The sequence below is a fragment of the Hypanus sabinus genome, chromosome 29 (assembly GCF_030144855.1).
Source record: "Hypanus sabinus isolate sHypSab1 chromosome 29, sHypSab1.hap1, whole genome shotgun sequence".
NCBI classification, from domain to species: domain Eukaryota; kingdom Metazoa; phylum Chordata; class Chondrichthyes; order Myliobatiformes; family Dasyatidae; genus Hypanus; species Hypanus sabinus.
Genome location: NC_082734.1, coordinates 24160199 through 24180402, shown reverse-complemented (window position 1 = coordinate 24180402; position 20204 = coordinate 24160199). Strand labels below are relative to the sequence as shown.

The following is a 20204-nucleotide window of genomic DNA, read 5'->3' as shown; positions in this document are numbered from 1 at the left end:
AAAACGGACCTCTCTGAACACGAATAAACGGTAGAATTTGCGATACCTCGCTCTGTTGAAAATTGATTCACTAAATCTCATCGGTCTAATGGCTACAATGGGCGGCGGGAGAGAGGAAGGGCTGGGGAGGAGAGGGAGGGGGTGCTGCGGGGACGGGGCGTCGGGATTTGGCTTCAATCTGTTTCTGCCCGTGGGGGGGGGGTGCGCCGGCGACACCATTAACCCCTTGTCCCGAGGTCGGGGCTGGCTGAATTGCGAGCTCACTTGACCTGTGCGAGAGAGGCGGAGAGCCCGCCGTGTCCACGGGGGACACTACCTGGTCCGGTCCTACCGCAGGAGGAGAGAGAGGCAAGGGCGTAAATCACACACAGGTCGTGGCAGAATGCCGCGGTGGTAGATGCATCTAATAGACCGAGACACCTGTCAGAGGCAGGCGGAGGAGATTTCTGTGGACGGGAGTGAGGATGGGATTGATAATTAATTGGACGTAAAAACTCTGTGTGTGTGTGTGTGAGCGAGACGGAGGGGCGAATAAAAGAGCGCAGGAAGGCGGCTCACAATACATCCGCTTGGAGCCGGTGTCTCCGAGGGACCGACGAGACTGTCGATCGGGAGGGTTAAAAGGGACGAGTATTACATAGACACAACGCTACGGCAGAGGAGGGTGGGAGGGAGAGAGAGAGACGGAGAGGGAGGGAAGGGGAGAAAGAGAGGGAAGGAGAGAAAAGGGGGGCGAGGAGAGGACTGAGGGGGAGGGAGGGGATAGGAAGAGGCAAGGAGGCGGGGAGAGATTGAGGGGGAGACGGAGGGGTGAGAAAGGGGGAGAGGAGAGAAAGAAAGAGGGAGGCAGGGGAGAGAGGGGGGAACGGGAGAGGAGAGGGTGAGGAAAGACAGAAAGCAAGAGAGGGGAGAGGAAGGGAGGAGAGAGGGAGGGAGGGGAGGAGAGAGAGAGAGGGGGAGGAGAAAGCGAGAGAGGGAGGAGGGAGAGAGAGAGAGAGGAAGGAGGAGGAGGTATTGGTAGGGTCGTCTGCCAAGAAGCGGTACAGCAGTCGTTTCCGAGGCTCCAGGATCCGGCTGCGTGGAGTGAGAGGGCGGAGAGCCGGCCGGGCGAGCTGCCCAGAGTCAGCGGGGGCCCGGAGACAGCGAGCGGTGAAGGAAAGTTAACGCGCCGCCGACTCTTCCCCGAAGCCCGAGGATCTGTGACCGGGGGGACCCACGCTCCCAGCCCGGCAGCAGCGACTGGAGCCCGGACCCAGGACCAGGGCCATCCTCCCCGCCCCGACAGCTGCAGGAACTCCGGCCGGACGACTAACGGCAGGTATTTACCACTGCTCCCGCTCCCGTCCATCCCTGACTCAGCGCCGCGTTCACCGCACTCCCAGCGGCCGCCCAGTGCGGTCCGAACCGGGTACAAGTCCCTTCACGTTCAGGTACAGGTCTACCCTAGTGACAGTCAGAACTGGGTAAAGGTCCAATTCAGGTACAGGCATAGCCGGAGTACAGTCCGAGCGGGTACCGTGCTCTTCAGAGTCAGTTCCAGCGCTCAGCGCCCACGCTCCGGGTGACAGCAGCCGATCCAGCTGTCCTCTGTTCGGGTTGGGAATTCCTCAACATCCACCCGTCCCCCCACCGTCATTCATACACACACCCTCCGAAAGCCTCTCCCGCTGGGGCAATTCATCCAGTATCTCTCTCCCCCTCTATCCCATCCCTTCGCTCTCTCGCTCAATCCCCATTTGCCCTTGCTCTTTTCGATCTTGTTTCCCCAATTAGCTCCCTTTCCATTGCCACCTACCCTCTCTACAGCATTTGCCTCATTACTGTACACACTCCCAACCTCTCCGTCACTCCCCCTGTCTCCCACCCCCTCTGTGCCTTGCACTCTCCTCAATCACACCTCCGCTATCCCTACATTCGACCCTTCAACTTCTTCCCCCAACCACTCCTTCATAACTTCCCCTTTTCTCCCACTGCCATACTCCTCAGCAGATACTATACCTCCCCAACACATTTTTCCCTGTGTTTCCTCCCTCCCTCCCCCCTTTCTCACTGATCCACTCTCTTCACACTCTCCATGTGTGTACAATCCCCCCATTGCGTGTACAATCTCCCCTCCCACTTTGAGTGTTCAATCTCCCCCTCCCCTTGTGTGTACAATATCCCATTGTGTATACAATCTCCCCCTCCCCTTGTGTGTACAATCTCCCCCTCCCATTGTGTGTACAATCTCCCTCTCCCATTGTGTGTACAATCTCCCCCTCCCCTTGTGTGTACAATCTCCTCCTCCCCTTGTGTGTACAATATCCCATTGTGTGTACAATCTCCTCCTCCCCTTGTGTGTACAATCTCCCCCTCCCCTTGTGTGTACAATCTCCTCCTCCCCTTGTGTGTACAATATCCCATTGTGTGTACAATCTCCCCCTCCCCTTGTGTGTACAATCTCCCTCTCCCATTGTGTGTACAATCTCCCTCTCCCATTGTGTGTACAATCTCCCTCTCCCATTGTGTGTACAACTTTCCCTCTCCCATTGTGTGTACAATCTCCCCCTCCCCTTGTGTGTACAATCTCCTCCTCCCATTGTGTGTACAAGCTCCCCCTCCCCTTGTGTGTACAATCTCCTCATCCCATTGTGTGTACAATATCCCCTTGTGTGTACAATCTCCCCCCGCCCCATTGTGTGTACAATCCCCCCTTGTGTGTACAATCTCCCCCTCCCATTGTGTGTACAATCTCCCCCCACCCCATTGTGTGTACAATCTCCCCTCTCCCTTGTGCGTGTGCACCCCTTTCCCTGTGTGCATACATTCTCTCCCAACCTCCCCTTGTTCCTACTCACTCCCCCTCCCCTTTTGCATACATCCTCCCCACTACGAAGCTCGAATTCAATGTGAATCTCATTGTCAGAGTACATGAATGCCACCACGTACGACCCTGAGATTATTTTTTCTGGCATACTCAGCAAACCTATGGAATAGTTACTATAACAGGATCAATGAGAGAGCAAGAGCACAGAAGAGAAAAAGCTGCAAATACAAGTATAAATAAATAGCAATAAATAATGAATATGAAATAACAAGATAGAGCCCTTAGAGTGAGATCATTGGTGTGGGAACATCTCAGTAGATGAGTGTAGTTATCCTCGTGTGTTCAACAGCCTGATGGTTGAGGGGTAGTGAGTGTTCTTGAACCTGTTGGTGTGAGATCTGGGGCTCTTGTATCTTCTACCTGATGGCAGCAGCCAGAAAAGGGCATGGCGGGGAGGGGCGGGGTTACTGAGGTTCGCCGAAGATGCTTCCCTCCGAAGGTGCTTCATGTAAGTGTGCGCAATGGGTGGGAGGCTTTACCCATGACGTACTGGATGTTAACTCCCCCCTTGTACATACATTCCCTCCACTCTCTCTTACAGCAAACACACTCCCCTCTCCCCTCATCGTGCACACACACACACACACCCTGCCCTTCCCGTGTACAATTTTCCCCGTGTACACACTCCCCCCTCCCCTTGAGTATACACACTCCCTGTCCCTTTGAGCATGTTGTGTCACCAAAACCCCCGGCACTTTTTGCCCCCCACTAAAACTCCAATTAAATTCACACAACCAACTAAACCTGTGTAAAGTCCCTATGAATTCATTAGTCTCTGCACATCAACTCGATGAATATAAATGGGAACTTCCCTTTTCTTATTTTTCCATTTATAAGAACAATCACGATATCTGCTGGCGACTTTTCTTCCCCTGCAACCGTCGGGCTCCTGAACCAAACTGATAACTTCACGCAGCTCATCTCAGAACTGAACTGATTCCACAACCTGCAGGCTCACTTTCAAGGGCTCTCCACTCATGTTCTCAGTATTATTTATTTACTTTTTTATTTTTATTATATTTACTTCTTTTTGTCTTCTTTTGCACATTGTCATTCTTTGTTTTTTGACACCTTTGCAGAAATTCTACGCATTTCTTTGTTCTCTGGTAAATGCCTGCAAGATGAATCTCTGGGTAGTATATGGTGACATATACATACTTTGATAATAAATTTACTTTGAACTTTGGAGCCTACACTTGCCCAAGAAATCGAGCCATGCCAGTGTCTCTGTTAAATTCTGCCAATCCCACCTCTGCCCCTTAACTGGGGTTAGAGTCATAGAGAAAGGCAGCACAGAAACAACCCTTTGGCCCGCCTGGTCCATGCTGAAACCATTTAAACTGCCTACTCCCTTTGACCTGCACCCAGACCATTGACCTCCATATCCCTGATTTCCCTGTACCCACCCAAACTTCTCTCAAACTTTCAAGTAGAAGTTGCGTCCACCACTTGCACTAGCATCTCGTTCCACATTCTCACAGCCTGCTGAGTGAAAAGGTTTCCCCTCATGTTCCCCTTAAATTACTCACCCTTCCTCCTTAACCTGTGACCTCTGATTGTAGTCGCACCCAACCTCAGTGGAAAAAGCCTGCCTCCATTTACCCTGTCTATACCCTTTATAATTTTGTATATGGGGGCATTTAAGGTGGGGGGGTTATATGGGAGGCAGGGTTTAAGGGTGCTCACAACATTGTGGGCCGAAGGGCCTGTACTGTGCTGTATCGTTCTATGTTCTATAGCTCTATAAAGTCTCCTTTCAATCTTCTGCATATTAAAGAATACAGTCCAAACCAGTTCAATATTTCTTATAACTCAGGCCCTCCAGTCCCGGCAACATCCTTGTAAATTTTCTCTGTGCTCTTTCAACCTTATTTACATCTTTCCTGTGGGTAGGCGACCCAAACTACACACGCAATATGCTGAATTAGGCCTCACCAATGTCTCAAAGTGACATCCCACCTCCTGTACTAAATACCTTGATTTATGAAAGCTGGTTCAGCATTGCCAGGTAACCTAGGTTGTCCTCGCCTCTGCTGGTTGAACTGTGTCCACGCACCGTGCCTGATCCACCCGTCAGTTTCTTCCACTCAAGCTGGGCCCGCTTGGCCTCCCCGTCGCTTCGACCTCAAACAGGATTAACCCTGGCACTGCCTGGCTGAAGTTAGCAAATGGGAGGGCTGAGTTGGCCTTTCCCGAGCACCGCTGGCTCGGGGTCATTCATAGGGTCGCTGCTGACGGAGAGGTCAAAGTCAACTCACCCCGAAATCCCAGCTCTCTGTGAGCTGTGGAAGGGAATGAGAGGCCCCATCGAGAAAGAACAAGAGGTACAGTGCTGTGGAAAAGTGGCAGAATATATACAGTGCCTGTAAAAAAGTATTGGAAGTTTTCATGTTTCATGTTTTATTGTTCTACAACGTTGAATCCCAGTGGATTCTATTTGGCTTTTTTGACATTGGTCAACAGGAAAAGACTCTTTGATGTCAAAGTGAAAGCAGATCTCTATAAAGTGATCTAAATTAATTACAAAAATAAAACACAATATAATCACTTGTATATTCAACTCCCCCCCTTTAAGATGACACACCAGTTGGCTCGGGAAGTCACATAATTAATTCCGTGGAGATGTGTTTTTGGAGACCTGTGTGCAGTCAAGGTTTCAATTGACTGTAGTAAAGATACACCTGTATCTGGAAGGTCCGACTGCTGGTGAGTCAGTATCCCGGCAAAAACTACACTACGAAGACAAAAGAACACTCCAAGCAACGCCACAAAAAGGTTATTGAAAAGCACACGTCAGGAGATGAATGCAAGAAACTTTCCAAGTCACTGAGTATCCCTTGGAGTACAGTTAAGTCAATCGTCAAGAAATGGAAAGAATGTGGTGTAGCTGTAAATTTGCCTACAGCAGGCCATCCTCAATAACAGACAGACTGTGCAAGAAGGGGACTAGTGAGGGAGGTCACCAAGAGACCTATGATAACTCTGGAGGAGTTACAAACTTCAGTGGCTGAGATGGGAGAGGCTACACAGACAACTGTTGCCCGGGTGCTTCACCTGTCACAGCTTTATGGGAGAGTGGCAAAGAGAAAGCCTCTGTTGAAAAAAAACCCCATGAAATCTCAGCTAGAGCATGTGAGAGACTCTGAAGTCAGCTGCAAGAAGGTTCTATAATCTGATGAAATCGGAATTGAGATTTTTTAGCCATCAGACTAAACACTATGCTTGGCATAAGCTGTGCACCGCACATCATCAAAAGCACCCCATCTCTACTGTGAAGCATGGTGGTGGTGGCATCATGTGGGGATGCTTCACTGTAGCAGGCCCTCGAAGGCTTGCGAAGGTAGAGGGTAAAATGAATGCAGCAAAATACAGGGAAACCTGATGCTGCCTGCAAGAGAACTGTGACTTGGGAGCAAATTTGTTTCCCAGCAAGACAACGGCCCCAAGCATAACGACAAAGCTGCAAAGGACTGGCTTAAAAACAACAAAGTTAATGTCCTGGAGAGGCCAAGTCAGAGTCCAGACCTCAATCCAATTGAGAATTTGTGGCTGGACTTGAAGAAGGGCAGTTCACTCTCGATCCCCATGCAATCTGACAGAACCTGAGCGGTTTTGTAAAGAAGAATGGGGGAAAATTGCAGTGTCCAGATGTGCAAAGCTGATAGAGACCTATCCCCACAGACTCAAGGCTGTAATTGCTGCCAAAGGTCCATCTACTAAATACTGACTTGAAGTGGGTGAATACTTACACGGTCAATTATTTTGTGTTTTGTATTTATAATTAAATTGGATCACTTTGTTGAGATCTGTTCTCACTTTGACATGAAAGACTTTTTTTCTGTTGATCAGCGTCAAAAAAGCCAAATTAAATCCACTGTGATTGAATGTTGTAAAACAATAAAACATGAAAATGTTTTTGGGAGGGAAGTGATTTTTATAGGCACTCTACATAGATAGAGTGCCTTAGACTTCTGTATAGTACTGTAGGAATTTTATGCATTGTACTGTACTGTTGCCACCAAAAAAATCATGACATATGTGAGCGATAATAAACCTGATTCTGATTTGGGTCTTTATTGTGGACTGAGAGTGGGAAGTGGACAGGGAGAGGGGAATCACGGCTGGGAAAAGGGGGAGGGAGTGGGAAGCACCAGAGAAACATCCTGTAGTGATCAATACACCAATTATTTGGAATCAAATGACCTTGCCTGGTTACTCAGGGCTGAGTGTGTCTGTGCCCGCGGCACCCCCTGCCCCGGCACGCCTTCTGCGCCACCTGTCCCACACCCCTCCCAGGATGCTCCACTCCCATCCTTTGCTCCCGCCATATTTACAGACTTGCTCCAAGCCCTCTGTCTATATATACTGTATGTGCCGAAGACTTTTGACAGAACTGATAATCGAAGGTAATAACTACAGCAACAAAGCATTAATCTCAATCTGAAACACCAACTGTCCATTTCCTTTCTTTAATGCTATCTGACCTGCAGAATTGCACCAGCACCTACATGTACTGATCCATGGTTGATAGGTTCTTGATTTGTCAGGGCATCAAGGATTACAGGGAGAAGGCAGGGGAATGGGATTGAGAGGGAGAATAAAACAGCCATGATGGAATGGCGGAGCGGGGCAGACTCGACGGGCTGCATGGCCTAATTCTGCTCTTGTGCTAGACTCCGGAAGCAACATAATTCCTGGTCGAGGAAGCTCCTTACGTGTCGCAGTTTCTAAATAACATTTGGTGTACTGTGGTTTTCTATTGATGTCATGACAATTACATTGCATCTTTCTTCTGTGTTAGCATCAGTGGTAGGTACAGTTAATAAAGGGCATAGGACGTCATTGGCATAGGCTGGCAGAATGGCCTGACAAGTGGCGGATGGGATTTCATACAAAGAAGGTTGAGTGTACTTTGACAAGTGAAACGGGGGAGAAAGTGAAAAAATTTTGACTTTATTGCACAGTTCATCATCTGTGAGTTCTGCATGCGGAGAGTTGATCACGGCAAGTCACATTCTGGTGAGAAACAGTTAGCAATGTATCCGGGAGTTTGCAATTTATAACAGGAGGTGCTGAGTGCCAAAGGCGAACAATTCAGTTCAGCCTCGATGGTCCAGTTCTGCAGTGAGCTCTTCTGCCCTGTGTGGGGCGCTGGAGAGCATTTGTGGGGGGGAGGGGTCTGAGGTGTCTAAAGCAACTGAATTGGTTAATTGTTGTTTAGCAGGAGCTGATAATCGTTTAGATTTGCTTGTGTTTTGTCAAATGACTCGTTCTTTGTAATGCGGTCTCCTGGTGCTTTTCTGCTTAAACTTGTTAACTTTGAGAGGTTCGAGGATTCCGTGTTACTTGTAATACTCAAGTGGATGCCCAATTATTGCTAATCACAGGGTCCTAGTTTTGAGAATGTTACGTATTGTGGTGTCGCTCAACTGAGAGACCCATGTTCTTTTGGGTTAACATTTTGGTGACCATCTGTACGTTGGAGTCTGTCTTTCCTCTGCCCTTGGGTTCCGATAATGCCAGTGCACGTCATGACAGGGTAAGAGGATTCTATGCAGCTCTCGTCATCAGAAGGATGAAGACGTCCTTAAGAGGGTGTAGGAGAGACTCACCATCTGGGATTCCTCAGAACAAAGGAAATTAGAACACAGAATACAACATAGAACTTTACATCACGGGACAGACGACTCAGCCCATGATGTTTTGCCTACCGTTTAACCTGCCCTAAGATCAATCTACCCCTTCCCTCCCATAAAGCCCTCCATTTTTATATCAACCATATGTGTATATCTGAGATTCTTAAATGTTCCTAATGTTCTACCACCACCCTGGCGGAGTGCTTCATACACACACCACTCCCTGTGCAAAAACAACTTAGCTCTGAATTTTCCCCTGTGATTTCCTCTAACCACCTTAAAATTATGTTCCCTGGTCAAGTCAAGTCAAGTCAAGTCACTTTTATTGTCATTTCGACCATAACTGCTGGTACAGTACATAGTAAAAATGAGACAACGTTTTTTCAGGACCATGGTGTTACATGACACAGTACAAAAACTAGACCGAACTACGTAAAAACCAACACGGAGAAAGCTACACTAGACTGCAGACCTACCCAGGACTGCATAAAGTGCACAAAACAGTGCAGGCATTACAATAAATAATAAACAAGACAATAGGGCAGTAAGACAGTGTTAGCTATTTCTGCCCTGGGACAAAAAGTCTTTGGCTGTCCACTCTGTTCATCTTGTAAACCTTTATCAAGTCCTTCTTCACTCCAGAGAGAAAAGCCCTAACTCACTCATCCTTTCCTCATAAGACATGCTCATAGCTCATAAGAGTAGAGGGCATATTGGATAAATGTGAGCTAAATTATGATGTTTGGGGAGGATTGATAAAGTAATTCTCTTGCTCTCGGTGTCATTGAGTGACGTGGCAGTGTAGCGGTTAGCATAATGCTTTACTGTGCCCGTGACTGAGGTTCAGTTCCCTCGTCTGTCAGTAAGGAGTTTGTACGTTCTCTCTGTGACCGTGTGGGTTACCTCCAGACGCTCTGCTTTCCTCCCACAGTGCAAAGATGTAAGGTTTAGTAAGCTGTAGGCAGGCTATGTTTTCATCACTTGCAGGCTGCTGGCAGGTCATCTTCAGACTTTGCTGATTGTTGACACAGACGATGTATTTCACTGTATGTTTCAATGTTTCAATAATAGCGGTTAGCATTATGCTAACCGCTACACTGCCACGTCACTCAATGACACCGAGAGCAAGAGAATTACTTTATCAATCTTTAAATCGAATCTGTAAAGAATTGGGGGTGGTGAAGGCCTGAGTCTTAGGGGAAGATCCAGGAGGTGGGTGTGAGGAAGTCCTTCTTTGTGAAGAGGCTTGTGCTTTGTTGATGAAAATGGAAGCGACCGAAGATTTCAGAAGGATTTGGGCAGGTGTCAGATGGAAATGAAGGTGCAGTTGGAGGCAGTTGGTAAGAGAGTGGGTCTGAATGGAGGATCTGACCATCTTCACTCGGAGGGTGGTGTGAGTGTGAAACGAGTGGTGGATCGCAACATTTGTGAGAAATTTGGATAAGTACATGGATGGAGGTCTACGATCCAGGTGCAGGTCTATGGGTCTGGGCAGAATAAGTTTGGCATGGACTAGATGGGCCAAAGGGCCTGTTTTTCTGCTGTTGTACTCAATGTCTCTGAAATGTGTGTGGACTGGATGATATCCTCGTGTCGTGAGAAGTCTACTTCTCCCAGTGCAATCAGACTAATAATTATCCCTTTCCAACATCAGAGAGTGTGCAGAAAATCACCAGGAATTTTCTAGAATGGAGCGTTTGAATTGTAAGTTGGGACGTTATGTTACAACTGTACAAGATGCTGGAGAGGCCATACTTGGTGAGCAGTTCTGGTCACCCAACGATAGGAAGCATGTCATTAGTCTAGAAAGGTTGCAGAGAAGATTCACAAGGACGTTACCAGGACTGGTGGGCTTGCGTTATAAGGAGAGGTTTAGATCATTTCTCCCGGAGTGCAGGACGCTGATCGGTGTCTATGTACAGGTATATAAAACCGGGGCGCACAGTAGCGTAGCAGCTAGCGTAACACAATCACAGCACCAATGACCTGGGTTCAATTCCTACTGCTGACTGTAAGGAGTTTGCACGTGCTCCCTGTGACCACGCGGGTTTCCTCTTGGTGCTCTGCCTTTCCTCCTTCATGCTAAGGGTGTATGGGTTAGGAGGTTAATGGTTCTGTTAATTGATCTGAAGGGCCTCCCCGTGACTGTGTGGGTTTCCTCCCACAGTCTAAAGACGTGGGTAGGTTGGTCATTGTAATTGTTCAGCGATTAGGCTGGGATTAAATCGGTGGACCCTGGGCGGCGTGGCTCAATCCAGGAGCTATATCTCGATAAGCAAGTATACGTTCAGAAGCTGATAGTTTATGATTCAGATGAAGAGAAATTCTCTCAGAGGGCAATGAGTCTGTAGAACTCTCTCCTGCAGTCTGATTAGTGTTGAGAAGGTTCAAATCAGAGATCTTGGACACCGAGGATATACCAAGATCATGTGAAAGGGTAGATGAGATTCGCATCGTCTTAAGGACTGACAAAGGCTGGAGGAGCCTTATGGGATCTGTTGTGATTCTGTGTTCCTGAGAGGTGACGTACGCTCAGCAGTCACTTTGTTAGATACCTTTTGTACATGACAAAAAGTCCAGTGAGTGCATGTCCATGGTCTCCTGCTGTTGTCGCCCATCCACTTCGAGGCCTATTTTATTATTGAGATACAGAGCAGAGAGGCCCTTTTGGCCCTTCGAACCATGCGTCTCTGTAACCCTCGCCTAATCACGGGACAATTTACAACGGCCAATTAACCTACCAACCGGTACATCTTTGGACTGTGGGAGGAAACCAGAGCACATAGAGGAAACCCGCGTGGTCACAGGGAGGACATACAAACTTCTTATAGGCAGCGGTGGGAATTGAACCCAGGTTGCCTGCTCTGTGAAGCATTGCTAACCACTACGCATCAACATGATGTTGATTCCGATTTGGTCTTCTACACACCCCTGTGACAGGTGGTTATTAAAATCACTATAACTTGAGCCATTCTGCCCATTCTCCACTGACCTCCCTCATCAACAAGGAGTTTTCACCCACAGAAACACTGCTCACTGGATGTTATTTTGTCCCTCACACCATTCTCTGTAAACTCTGGAGACTGTTGTACATGAAAATCCCAAAGAGTTTCTGAGATACTCAAACCACCCCATCTGGCACCAACAATCATTCCACAGTCAAAGTCACTCAGATCACATTTCTTCCCCATTCTGATGTTCAGTCTGAAACTTTTGACCATTTCTGCATGCTTTTCAGAATCAGAATCAGATTTACTATCTCCGGCATATGTCGTGAAATTTGTTAACTTTACGGCACAGTACAATGATAGATAAATATATAGGAAAAAAACTGAGCTACATTAAATATTAAATATGTCTGTTAAGTAGTTAAGTTACAATAAGCCGTGTAAAATAACAGAAATAATAAAGTAGAGGTAGTGTTCTTGGGCTCAATGTCCATTTAGAAATCGGATGGTAAAGGGGAAGAAGCTGTTCCTGAATCGCTGAGTTTACGCCTTCAGGCTTCTGTACCTCCTTCCGGACAGTAACAGTGTGAAGAGGACATGCCCTGGGTGGTGGGGATCTTTAATGGTGGACGCTGGCTTCCAAAGGCACAGCTCCTTGAAGATGTCTTGGATACTGCGGAGGCTGGTACATGATGGAGGTGACTAATTTTACAAGTTTCTGCAACTTATTTCTATCTTGTGCAGTAGCTTCCCCCCACCCCCCCAGCACCACCCCCATACCAGACAGTGATGCAGCCAGTCCACAGTAGATTTGTAGAAGTTTTCAAGTGTTTTAGTTGACAAACCAAATCTCCTCCAACTCCTAATGAAGTGTAGCCACTGTCTAGCTGCATCAATATGTTGTGTCCAGGTTAGGTCCTCAGAGATGTTCAAACCGAGGAACTTGAAATTGCTGACAGTCCCCACTTTGGATCCCTCTATGAGGATTGGTTTGTGTTCCCTCATCTTAACCCTCCTGAAGTCCCCAGTCAGCTCTTTGTTCTTGCTGGTGGTGAGTGACACCGCTCAACTAACTGATATATCTTACGAAGGGTCTTGGCCCAAAACGTTGACTGTTCATTTCAACGGATGCTGCCCGACCTGCTGACTTCATCCGGCTTGTTTGTACGTGTTGATTTGACCCCAGCATCTGCAGTGTACCTTGTGTGTATCTCGCTCCTGTACGGCCTCTCATCTCCATCTGAAACTCTGCCGGAAATGGTTGTATCATCAGCAAAGTTGCAGGTTCTGTTTGAGCTATGCTTAGCTGCACAGTTGTAGGTGCAGAGAGAGCAGAGCAGTGGGCTAAGCACACGTCTCTCAGGAGCGCCAGTGTCAATGGTCAATGAGGTGAAGATTCTATTTCCAATCTGCGCAGATTGTGGTCTTCAGGTTAGGAAGTCGAGGATCCAGTTGCAGAGTGAGGCACAGAGGCCCAGGACCTGTAGGTTTTGTTAATGCTGTCACATGATTAGCTGATTAGATATTTGCATTGAGCAAATGTATAGGTGTTTCTAATAAAGTAGAGACTGAGTGTTGGGAGATCACATCTACATAAGTGCTGTACATTAAGTGATCACTTTTGAAGAGCTAGAGGAACGGAGAGAATGTATTGCACAGTGCAGTGGTTTTTTACTGATCTCATATCCCACGTCAGATCCCATTCTGACAACTAAGACTGTTGACAAAAATTTGGAGACAGAGAGCTTGTGTCAGTAAAAGTGACTGCGGCTCTGTAAAAGCGATTATCAACTCACGCCTGAGTTGTCCTCAGTGTGTTTGATAGGACACTGTCAAGTACAAAAAAATCTTGTTCATGTTAGTCCGCTGTCAATGGAAAGTTCAGTGGGGAAGTCTATAACAGAGACAAGCTCGCAATGGAAGATATTTTGCTGTTAGTGCAGTGGACAGATGTAACTACTGGGTAGTGGGACAGCTAATTGTGGTCAACATAGTCCAGGTGAACGTTATCTCCCAAATCAGAAATATCATTGGTGTAACTCCTTCATAGAAACTGTGGAGCTAGGCTTAGCGTCAAGAGAGTTTCACTTTCCCTGTAATCCATGCCCTGTTTCTGCGCTGGAGTGCTTGACGAGGTCAAGGGGAGGGAGCATTACTCCGCATTATTCCTGTTTGGCGGGTGACCGTGAGAGGACCTTAACTCTGCCTAACCCATGGTCCATGAGTGCTTGTGGCCATTAGTCGTTAGTGCACAGACCTTAATGAATCTACAGGTTTCAATCGGTACATTTAATATCGGAGAAATGTATACAATATACATCCTGAAATGCTTTTCCTTCACAAACGAGAACAGAAGGGTGCCCCAAAGAATGAATGACAGTTAAATGTTAGAACCTCAAAGCCCCCCAGCACCCACTCCCACGAATAAGTAGCAGCAAAGCAACGCCCCCCCCACCAGCAAAAAAAGCATCGGCGCCCCCACCAAGCACGCAAGCGTGCAACAAAGGCACAGATATGCAGAATCCCAAAGACTACTCATTCACCCTGTATTCTACATACCACAGGCTCTCTCTCTCTCTCTCTCTCTCTCCCCCTAATAAGGCAAAAAGAGGTGTCCCCGTTTCACAGCAGTGGGAGGGGGGGGGAGACATAACAAAACAACAAGTCCGTTGCGTCGCTTCTTCCGAGCTCTGTGCCCAAAGAACTCGGGTCTCTGGGCACACGGCCAGCAGCCAGCTCGCTGCTTCCGATCTCCCGTCTCCCACGACACAGCAGTTCTCTGCGGCGGCAGCAACCTCGAGCCCACCCGCCCGCAAAGCCACGAAATCCCGGGGCCCTGAAGGTGCGCTGGTCTTCCAGGCTGCGTCCTTGGCAGATCCAATAGCGGCCGGTCGTGAGACCCCGAGAGCGGGTCCCATTTCCGCAAAGAACCACAGTCAGTGTGTAACTCCAGGTCGGGGTCTTCAAAAGAATCCTGAAAGGGAAAAAATAGAGATATTAAAGATAGAAATACAATACAATATAAAGAAATAGCAAACCTGAACACTGCGGGATTGGTGGGTGGAACAACCCACTTACAAATGGTGTACTCCTGAACAATCTTCCATCTTCAGTTACCTTCAGTTCAAAGTACATTTATTAACAAAGTACATACATCTCATCTGAGATTCATTTCCTTGCGGGCATACGATAAATCCAAAAAACACAATAGAATCAATGGAAGACTGCATCCAAGATGATGGCCGAACAACCAAAGTGCAAAAGACAACAAGCGGTGCAAATACAAAAGGAAATAAAAGTTATAAATGTCGGGAAAGTGAAAGGAAGAGTCCTTGAAAGTGAGTCCCTAGGTTATGGAAACAGTTCAGTGATGAAGTCATCCCCTCTGGTTCAAGAGCCTAATGGTTGGGGGGTCATAACTGTTCCTGGTGGTGAGGGTCCTGAGTCTCCTGCACCTTCTTCCTCATGGCCGCAGCAAGAAGAGAGCGTGGCCTGGGTGCTGGGGGTCCTGAGTCTCCTGCACCTTCTTCCTCATGGCCGCAGCAAGAAGAGAGCGTGGCCTGGGTGCTGGGGGTCCTGAGTCTCCTGCACCTTCTTCCTCATGGCCGCAGCAAGAAGAGAGCGTGGCCTGGGTGCTGGGGGTCCTGAGTCTCTTGCACCTTCTTCCTCATGGCCGCAGCGAGAAGAGAGCGTGGCCTGGGTGCTGGGGGTCCTGAGTCTCCTGCACCTTCTTCCTCATGGCCGCAGCAAGAAGAGAGCGTGGCCTGGGTGCTGGGGGTCCTGAGTCTCCTGCACCTTCTTCCTCATGGCCGCAGCGAGAAGAGAGCGTGGCCTGGGTGCTGGGGGTCCCTGACGATGGATGCTGCTCCCCGACGACATCTGTGTCAGATCAACAGGAGGTTTTCCCCAGTAGGTACTTCAGATGATTCTGCTGCCTTCTCAGAACCCACGTTTACGGAAGTGTTTTCTCTGTCGATTATCCAGAACTTGTTGCCGATGCGATTGTATATTTTCAGTGAGATTTCAGCTGCTGTTGTTCCGTTGGTAATTACCAGTCCTCACATACTTCAGGCTGGGGACCTCGGCCAATTATGCTGTTGACCTCAACACTTGGACAGAGTAATTGTTCCCTTAATCCTTTTAGTCAATCATTGAGTCATAGTGCACTTTGGCTCATCTAGTACCAATCTGTTGTGCTGCCTGGTCCCATTGACTCACCTGGACCATAGCCCTCCATACCCCTCCCATCCATGTAACATCCTAACTTCTCTTAAAAGTTGCATTCGAGTCTGTATCCACCATTTCCACTGAAAGCTCATTCACCACTAACACAAACCTCTGAGTGAAGAAGTGTCCCCCCCCCCGCCCCCGGGATTCTCGTAAATATTTCACCTTCACCCTTAACCCATGACCTCTAGTTTTAGTCACATCCAACCTCAAGTGTATAAAAAAGCCTGCTTGCATCTACCCTATCTATACCCCTCATAATTTTGTGTAGGGCTATCAATTCTCCCTTCAGTTCATACACTCCAGGGAATAAAGTCGTAACCTATTCAACCCTTCCTTACAATTCATGTCCTCAAGTCCCGGCAACATCCTTGTAAATTTTCTCTGTACTCTTTTAGTCTTATTGATATATTTTCTTCAGGAAGGTGATCAAAACTGCACACAATACTCCAAATTAGGCCCCATCAACTTCTTATACAATTTCAACATGACGTCCCAACTCCTTTACTTAATATATAAAGGCCAACATGCAAAAGATCCCTTTACAACCCCCATCTACTTTTGACACCACTTTCAAGGAGTTATGGATCTGTCTTTCCAGATCCCTCTGTTCTTTCTGCACTCTTCAGTCCCTTTTCATTCACTGTGTAAGTCCTACCCTGGTTTGCCCTTCCGAAGGACCGCTCCTCATACTTGTCTGCATTAAATTCCATCCGCCATTCTCCAGCCCATTTTTCCAGCTGGTCCAAATCCCACTGCAAGCATTGATTGGTTTCCTTGCTGTCTACTTTGCCCAATCTTGGTATCATCTGCAAATTTACTGAGCCAGTTAACCACATTAGCACCCAGGTCATTGTGGTGTACCGCTTCCTCAGAAAACCTCATTCAATCCAAGTCCCACCTACAGACTCACTTTCAAGGACTTTACAGCTGATATTCTTAGTTCTGTTATCATTTATATTTCCATAATTTGTCTTCTTTTGTACATTACATTAGATTAGATTCAACTTTATTGTCATTGTGCCAAGTACAGATACAAAGCCAATGAAATGCAGTTAGCATCTAACCAGACATGCAAAGAATAGTGTTATTTACAAAATAACTGTGTATAAAAAGTGCTACAGCACACAAATATAAAAGTACTGAGACAGTACAATATGGGTGCAATACTGCTTAGTGCTGTGATGTGAGGTTCAGCAGGGTCACAGCCTCAGGGAAGAAGCTCTTCCTGTGCCTGTTGGTGCGGGAGCGGAGGCTCCTGTAGCGCCTACCGGATGGGAGGAGAGTAAAAAGTCCATGGTTAGGGTGAGATGCATCCTTGATGATGCTTTTCGCCCTGCCCAGGCAGCGTTTATGGTAGATGTTCTCAATGGTGGGCAATTGGGTGCCGATAATCCGCCGGGCAGTTTTCACCACCCGCTGGAGTGCTTTGGGGTCCGATACGGGGCAATTGCCACACCACACTGAGATGCAGACGGTGAGTTTGCTCTCGATGGTACAGCGGTGAAAGTCCGTCAGTATCCTGGGACAGAGGTGAGCTTTCTTGATGCTCCGCAGGAAATAAAGGCGCTGTTGCACCTTTTTGATCAGGATGTTAGGAGCTCAGGGACCAGGTGAGATCCTCGGGAATGTGGACACCAAGGAATGTGAAGCTTGATATGTGCTCCACTACAGCTCCGTTGATGTAGATGGGGGCGTGAGTGTGGCTCCCAGCATGCCTGAAGTCCACAATGATCTCCTTGGTCTCCTGGGTGTTAAGGGCCAGGTTGTTGTCGGCACAGCATGCGGCCAGGTGCTGGACCTTGTCATCCCCTCTGATCAGGTGTCGTCTGCGAACTGGATTATAGAGTTAGAACCATGTATGGGAACGCAGACATAGGTGAAAAGGGAGTACGGAAGAGGGTTCAGCACACAGCCTTGAGGCACGCCGGTGTTCAGGGTGAGAGTGGAGGAGGAGAGGTTGTCTATCTTAATAGATTGGGTCTGTTAGTCAGAAAGTCCAAGGTCCAGTGGCAGAGGGCTGAGCTGATACCAAGCTGGTGAAGTTTGGCGATCAGCTTGGAGGGGGTCACAGTATTGAATGCCGAACTAAAGTCAATGAACAGCGTTCTGACGGAAGAGTTGGGGCTGTCCAGGTGGGTCAGGGCAGAGTGAAGTGCCATGGAGATGGCGTCCTCTGTTGTCCTGTTGGTGTGATAGGCAAATTGATGGGGTCCAGGGTAGTGGCCAGTCTCTCAAAGCACTTTGCAATGATGGGGGTGAGTGCAACTGGGCGGGATCAGTTGTTTGCCACTATTTATGGATAGTTTTTCATATATTCTATTGTATTTTTTTACTTTCCTGCAAATGCCTGCAAGAAAATGATTCTCAGGGTAGTATATGATGACATATATGCACTTTGACAATAAACTTACTTTGCTTTTGACTTTGGGTGCTGTCTGTGTGGAGCTTACTCATTCTCCCTGTGAATGCATGTTTTTACCCCAGGTTCTCCGGTTTCCTCACACTTTCCCAAAGTCGTGCGAGTTCGTAGGTCAATTTGACACAGGGACTTGCCCCTAGGGGGGTCATTAATGGGGAGTGTGAGAAGAACACTTGACCTGGAATTATGAGGCTGCTTTAATCACCATTAGTCCTTATCCCCAAGTCGCTGACCAAGACCTCCATAGACTTGGGATCAATTCTGGTGCTGCCCATGTGGAATTTGCATGTTCTCCCTGTGTCCGAGAGGGTTGAGAAGATTCATTTGATAGAAGAATGGAGGGCCATGTAGGAGGAGAGGGTTAGATTGATCTTAGAGTAGGCTGGGACAGCAGTGTGGGCCGAATGGCCTGTACCACGCTGTAGTGAACCATGTACTGTGTTCTACATGAGAATAGAAGTGCATGAGGGGGCAGTTGAGAGCCAACATGGACTTGGTGGGCGAGATAGCCTGTGTGATGTGTCTTTGAGTCGGTCAGTAACGGGACCTCAGCCGGAGAACCGAACTGGAGGGAAGTCCGCTCACGAGATCTAGCGGGTCAAGTGACCTGTGCAGGAAGGTTAGGGAGATGGGGATTATTCTCTTTGTTAAGTTGACTGAACTTTGGGGAGAATCGGGCTCGGGTTCAATGTCAGATTTGGCTGAAGTATTGAAATTGGTAAATTGATTTATTACTGTCTCATGTACTGAGGGACGGTGAGCACCTTGTTTTGTAGGCCATCCATACCAATCATTTAATTGCAGTAGTGCATCAGCTGAAAACCTTGTCTTACGTACCATTTATACAGATCAATACATTACATTGAGGTAGAACAACAAACGGATGCAGAATGAAGTATAACAGCTACAAAGAGAGTGCAGAGCAGGAAAACAATAAAGTGTACAGTACAGCGCAGGTTGACAATGAGCTGCAAGGTCATAAAGATGAAGGATCAACTTTATTTGCCTTGTACGTTTACACGTATTACGGATTTGCTGTTGTGTGTTGGTGTGACATGCCACAACAACATTCAACAATTATAAAGAATAAATAATTATGTCAAACTAAAGTTGAAGTACAGATATGGAACAAAATGTGCATAATAGACGCTATAAAAAGTAGTTTAAAATGTTTACAGTGCAGTGACGGGCGTAATAGATAGAGGGGGTGGGGGTAACTAGAATAGTTGATCACATCGACTGCCTGGGGGGGGAATACTTTTCAGATGGCATGAAGATTTTGTCCTATAGTGCTTTCCAGAAGGGAGCTTTCGGAAGAGGTGGAGTGCACAGTGGGTAGTGTGACTGTGAGCTTAAGAGTGCATCTTAGCGTACCAGGCGACTGATTTGATCCGGAGTGCAACTCCTGACAGGGACAGGGCTCCTGGCCTCCAAAACGTCCTGTCAGCCATTGAAAGAAGGCAAAACAGTGGGTAGGGTGAGAGTTTTGTTCCGTGCCAAAACAAGTCCTTCATTGCTTTTAAGAGCTCAGAAATATTGCACGGTGAAGTTTAGAATATATGTGTGTAGTGTAGGCCTCCGTTAGTCTTGATAGACCATGGATTTGTGCCTTGGAAGGTTTCCAGGGCGCGAGCCTGGGCAAGGTTATATGGAAGACGGGCAGTTGCCCAAGCTGCAAGTCTCCCCTCTCCACACCACCAATGTTGTCCGACAGAAGGGCATTAGTTAAAAAAATATATACATATACACACACACCTAAATGGGAATGTAATTAAAATACATATAAATTAAAACAGATCTTTTTAATGTTTCCTTTCCATCATGCCAAGTTGATAATAAATTTTTCTTTTAACTTTGAACTTTTGAGTTGATCAGAGAGGAGAAATGATTTGCTGACAGCCCCTGGAGGAGACAGAAGAGGCTTGGATCCTGACCAGGAGGAGGGGGAGGGGTGGAGGAAGGAATCGGATGAATGCTGACAGAAGGGTTCGCCTGAGTGAGGCAGATTAGTGCGGAGCCGCAGACAGGAGGGGCGGGGAGTGGAATTAATGCAGCAGATGGATTAAGACATCTACCAGGTAACCCGGGGCGGTGACAGCTGAGCT

General features: G+C 47.6%; 1 protein-coding gene and 1 long non-coding RNA gene across 5 annotated transcripts in view; one reads left to right on the top strand and one right to left on the bottom strand.

Annotated features, from left to right (window-relative positions):
• The window catches only part of LOC132383136 (uncharacterized), a 73650-nt gene extending 71630 nt beyond the window's left edge, over positions 1-2020 (bottom strand). Inside the window, exon 1 of one of the 2 annotated variants that reach the window (XR_009508553.1) lies at positions 1327-2020. This is a non-coding gene — a long non-coding RNA (uncharacterized LOC132383136). The remainder of the gene's footprint in view (positions 1-1326) is intronic. The other variant, XR_009508554.1, reaches the window with a different exon arrangement.
• syt3 (synaptotagmin III) overlaps positions 885-20204 on the top strand; it is a 132228-nt gene continuing 112908 nt past the window's right edge. For all 3 annotated transcript variants that reach the window (XM_059953965.1, XM_059953966.1, XM_059953967.1), the window contains exon 1: positions 885-1318. The gene's annotated coding sequence lies outside the window, so the exon portion shown is untranslated. The remainder of the gene's footprint in view (positions 1319-20204) is intronic.